This window comes from Python bivittatus, unplaced genomic scaffold (assembly GCF_059951505.1).
Source record: "Python bivittatus isolate LINGU-HERP-01145 unplaced genomic scaffold, Pbiv_v1 ctg000480_np1212, whole genome shotgun sequence".
Classification (NCBI taxonomy): Eukaryota; Metazoa; Chordata; class Lepidosauria; order Squamata; family Pythonidae; genus Python; species Python bivittatus.
Genome location: NW_028277075.1, coordinates 67,911,276 through 67,916,990, shown reverse-complemented (window position 1 = coordinate 67,916,990; position 5,715 = coordinate 67,911,276). Strand labels below are relative to the sequence as shown.

Sequence of the window (5,715 nt, the reverse complement as noted above, 5' to 3'; positions counted from 1 at the left end):
CCCCAAAACATCACTGCTCTAAAGGAGATCTGCATGGAGGAATGGGCCAAAATACCAGCAACAGTCTGTGAAAACCTTGTGAAGACTTACAGAAAATGTTTGACCTCTGTCATTGCCAACAAAGGATATATAACAAAGTATTGAGATGAACTTTTGATATTGACCAAATACTTATTTTCCACCATGATTTGCAAATAAATTCTTTAAAAATCAGACAATGTGATTTTCTGGATTTTTTCCCCCATTTTGTCTCTCATAGTTGAGGTATACCTATGATGAAAATTACAGGCCTCTCTCATCTTTTTAAGTGGGAGAACTTACACAATTGGTGGCTGACTAAATACTTTTTTGCCCCGCTGTATGTTGCAGCCTGATACTACAATTGTTCAAATTCATTTTTTTTCTCATTAATGTATACTGACATACCCCGTAACGACAAAGTGAAAACAATTTTAGAAATGTCTGTGAATTTATTAAAAAGAAAAAACTGAACTATCACATTGGTATAAGTATTCAGACCCTTTGCAACAACACTTGAAATTTAGCTCAGGTGCCTCCCATTTCTCTTGATAGTTGCTGAACTGTTTCTACATCTTGATTGGAGTCTGCCTGTGGTAAATTAAATTGATTGGACATGATTTGGAAAGGCACACGCCTCTCTATAGAAGGCCTCACAGCTGACAACACATACTGTACCAGAGCAAAAGCCATGAGGTCAAAGGAACTGCCTGCAGAGCTGAGACAGGATTATTGCAAGGCACAGATCTGGGGAAGACTACAAAAACATTTCTGCTGCACTGAAGGTTCCCAAGAACACAGTGGCCTCTGTAATTCTCAAATGGAAGAAGTTTGGCACAATCAGGACTCTTCCAAGAGCTGGTCGCCTGGCCAAACTGAGCAATCGGAGAAAAGCCTCAGTAAGAGAGGTGCCCAAGAACCCGATGGTCACTCTGACTGAGCTCCTGTGTGGAGATGAGACAAAGTTCCAGAAGGACAACCATCACTGCAGCCTTCGACCGATCTGGGCTTTATGGCAGAGTGGCTAGACAGAAGCCTCTCCTCAGTGCAAAACACATGAATGTCCACTTGGAGTTTGCAAAAAAGCACCTGAATGACTCTCAGACTGTGAGGAACAATTCTCTGGCCTGATGAAACCAAGATTGAACTGTTTGGCCTCAATTCTAAATGTTATGTCTGGAGGAAACCAGGCACCGCTCATCACCTGCCCAATACCATCCCAACAGTGAAGCGTGGTGGCAGCATCATGCTGTGGGGGTGTTTTTCAGCAGCAGGGACTGGGAGACTGGTCAGAGTTGAGGGAAAGCTGAATGGAGCAAAGGACAGAGATATCCTCAATGAAAACCTGTTCCACAGCACTCAGGACCTCAGACTAGGCCAAAGGTTCACCTTCCAACATGACAACAATCCTAAGCACACAGCCAAGACAACACAGGAGTGGCTTAGGGACAACTCTGAATGTCCTAGAGTGTCCCAGCCAGAGCCCTGACTTGAACCCTATTGAACATCTCTGGAGAGACCTGAAAACGGCTGCACCAACGGCCCCCATCTAACCTGATTGAGCTTGAGAGGATTTGCAAAGAATGGCAGAAAATCCCCCAATCCAGGTGTGCAAAGCTTGTCGCGTCATACCGAAAAAGACTCGAGGCTGTAATTGCTGCCAAGGTGCTTCAACAAAGTACTGAGTAAAGAGTCTGAATACTTAAGTACATGTGATATTTCAGTTTTTTCTTTTTAATAAATTCACAGACATTTCTAAAATTCTGTTTTCACTTTGTCATTATGGGGTACTGAGTATAGATTAATGAGGAAAAAAATGAATTTGAATGATTGTAGTATTAGGCTGCAACATAACAAACTTGAAAGAAGTGAAGCAGGTCTGAATACTCTCTGAATGCACTGTACATGTTATTTTTTTACATCAATAGAGTCAGTCCTGGTTAAAGAACTTCTTAAATAAAAATCTAGCTTAAGTTTTCTGCTTATGAGGAAAACTAAAAAAGTATTTTATTGAGCTGTGCAATACTTAGGATGAGATATCAAAAAGTGCAATGGAATCCAGAAACAGAAATGTAGCACTTGGCTTTAACTCCTTGCATCCTTTCTCATAAAGCCTATAGTTCCCTATCTTGTCTCAATGTTTATTTAATATTTACAAATCTGTATATTTCCAGATTATTATTATTTAATATACAGATGGTCCTTGCTTAACGACCGCTCATTCAGCAACTGCTTGAATTTGCGAGAGTGTTGAACAAGATTTACTTACGACTGATCCTCAAAGTTCCAGCCATCACAGTGTCCCTCAGTCACATGGTTGCCATTTGCAACCTTCTTTGCTGGCTTCTTACAAGCAAAGTCAATGGAGAGCCAGGAGGTCACAAATGGTGAGCATGTGATGTCCTCACTTAACGATGGTGCAGGATTTGCTTAAGGACAGCAACCAGGAAATGCCAAAACTGCCGTCAATAAGTGACGAGGTCACATGATGTCACATTTTATGACTTCTTCACTCAGCAACAGAAATTCCAGTCCCAATTGCTGCTGTTAACTGAGGACTACCTATATTTACTTATATTTGCTTAGCCATGGTCCAGTCAACATTTTCACATGACCTACTGAACCATAAATCAACTGCACAGACTGGAATTGCACCACGTTAGGCTAGATGTGGATGACTAAGTTCAAGATTGAGGGTCCTGCAAATAAAAATTATTTGAAACAGTACAGCTAGTGTCAAAAACCATTCTGCATATCACACCTTCTTTCCCTGGTAATATAAATTTCATGATGAGGAGGGAGACATGGGGTTACTTGTTTTGTTCCAGCTTTGCCTTCTGTCCCTGGAAAGCTTATTTAAATTTGTAGTCTGAAATTTGCATAAAACATTTTTTGTAATAATACAGAGAACCCCAATATTTAATTCTATCATGAATAGCATGCACTGTTTTTCTGAATAAAATCCTGCAGTTGCTGTTATGAGTTTTCAAATTTTATTTTTAATAATGAAAGCCTCTGAGAATAGCTCTTCTTATTGACATTTTCTTCTTTGTGACCACATTCCAAAAGCTTTTTCTTCTCACTTATAACTGTCCAGATTGCCCATAACCCAACAAATTGGGAAAAAGCCGCCACCAAAAATCACTACGAATCCAATGATGTTTTCCTGTAAATTGAAAAAAATATGTAATTGCGTATCTGCAGCACACCAGAGGTAATAGACTGCTGAAGCGGGGGGAGGGGGGGACTTGTGACTCTTTAGTTGTTTTCATATCTAGTTCATATATGAAACTTATGGACTGTGTGCAAACTTCCATAAAATATTTACTGTACGTGTGATTAATCTGCAATTCACATAGGAAATAACTTATGGCATATAGGATATGCCCTGTGATATTAATAATCCTCAGCTGCCTCAGTAGTACAAATGCCTGCAGATTCCTTGAGGGAATTTTAGAGCCTAAAAATATTTCAAATTAGGTTCCATCCATTATATTTATTTCTTGCAGCAAGCAACACACAAATAGCAATATAAATCTCAGATGTATTATGGGCTATTTAAAATGCATGCAATTAGTGCTTTCTGTGCAGGAAAATCTTGAACAACATGAAAAATAATGCAATCATGTTTGCGGCAAGAAGCTATTAAAATTGAGATAATCTTGAAACAGAAATTAAGGTATTTCTTGATGCTTACCAATAAGAAGACAATTGCTTATTTGGTCTTTCCCCTTACCAGTTTCTTGTGAAATGAGAAAGATGGGATATGTGATGGGAATGTACAAAAGATTACAACTGAAAAAGGCCATTATCTAGCCTACTCTCATAAAATTCTGCTTGAAGCAAGGCAATTGCACAACAAGTACCCTGAGTGGAAGCATTCTGATCTAAGAAACCATAATGATTTTTAAACTAGCTCAAACCATCTATCCTATTCTTCACTGTGATTTCATCTGTTACATGGAAGCCTCTAAGGAATACACATTGATACAATATTGGGCAATGGGGAAAAAGATATGCTTTCAGGGAAAAAAAAACTGTAAGATGTTGGATATAAACACTGTCTTAAAGTGACAAGCAATTAAAAGTCTGCTGCTGAGCAAATCTTACACATTTAAATAATATACATAATTTAGGCATGCAACTATTCTCTCTAAAAAATAACTGAGGGGGAAGTTATTTGAACTTAAAGCCCTCTACACTGTTTTCCCAGGGAACAGTGACTCAGAAAGGTATTGGTCCTCAGAAGGACCTCAAGAGTCTTATTAGGTCCTTTGCACGGGGAGAGGAATTTCAGGGGAAAATGATACGGGGGGGGGGGGTGAGGGGAGAGTTAACCTCTCCTGCCTTCATATTGCGGCCTTTGATTTTAGTAAGTGAAATGAGTGTAGGAGAGCAGGCAGGAATTTACACTTATATCCGTTGGTTTTCATTAATCATTCATAAGGCTTTCTCTAATTATAGAGTACCATGTACTATAGAGGCTGAGGTGAACGTATCACAAGCATTTGAACGATCACTTTTCCTTTTAAAGGAAGACACTGTCCTTGGGAGCATTTCCTGTTCCACCACATATTTCAGTCCGTTCGGAAAAGAGATATACCATAGCAAGACTTCGCTATACCAGATTAATTAAAACAAAACACTTTGGCCCGTGATGCTTCCTAACGTTCTCTAGCACAGCCCAAGCCACGTGACTGAATGCAGACGTGACTGAGCTCTTCGGAAACCTGCCCTCGAAGGCGAGAGAGGCTTATAAAGCCTCAGCCCAACAGCATTGACCTTCACGACTCCATTAAAAAAAAAAAAATGGGGGGGCCTGGAAGCTTTAAAGAAAAGCAAACTCTCACCAATGGACTGTTCTTTCCAGACTTGGCGGACATCTTTGCCCGTGGGATGATCTGGCTCCTCACGGTCCCGTTCAGCAACCGCAGCCCCTTCTGGAAAGCCAGCATTGTTCCCCCGGCGGTTGCCTCTCGGCCTGCTCACCCTCTTGCGGGAAACGCGTGAACGGCCTCGCCCTTGAACCCGCAGCAGCGCCGACTGAAACCCCGCCTCAGCAGGGAAGGTCTCCGCAAGGTCGGCCGGGAAAAGAGATTGTCGCAGGCTCGCGCAGCGCGGCGCTCTCCGCTAAGGCTCCACTCCGAACGTAGGAAAGAGGCGGAATACGACGAAAGCGTAAGCGCAGCGGAAGAGGAGCAGCCGGAAGGGCGTGGCTTGGTTGAAGGGACTATGCAAAGGGCGGAAGAGGGGCGGGGCTTTCGAAGGATTGGGGGGAAGGGAAGGGGGAGTGAACTTCCCGCGTTCTCTCCGCCTTCGCGTTCTAGATTCTCAGTCCGGGGGGGGGGGTGAAAGGCGGAAGAGCCATTCCTGAAAAGGAACCTGTTCAGATGACCTGCTTAATGTAACCCGTATACTTGACTAGCCCCAGAGGCCGGGAAGTGGTTTCTCCCATGGGAAAACAAGGAGTGAATTCACTGGGTGTCATCATCGTAATGTCCTTTCCCACGGGGGGAAATAAGGATGTGTTCATTTGAGCCCGTCGATGTATTTAACTGACTGTAGGGGCATAATTGTCCATTGCATGGGGTTTTTAATTACAGGTTATTTTGAGACAGGTAATGCTCATTGCTTAGTAGACGGCGTTGAATTGGTGATTTGGGTTGTAATACAGCACTCCGCTGTATTATGTATTAT

At 42.0% G+C, this 5,715-nt stretch overlaps 1 long non-coding RNA gene across 1 annotated transcript; it reads right to left on the bottom strand.

Moving 5' to 3' along the window:
* Positions 1-2,994: 2,994 nt before the first annotated feature.
* Positions 2,995-5,279, bottom strand: LOC112540443 (uncharacterized). The gene is made up of 2 exons (XR_003084528.2): positions 4,869-5,279; positions 2,995-3,184 (listed from the first exon to the last, which is right to left on the bottom strand). It is a non-coding gene; the product is annotated as an uncharacterized LOC112540443 (long non-coding RNA).
* Positions 5,280-5,715: the final 436 nt, after the last annotated feature.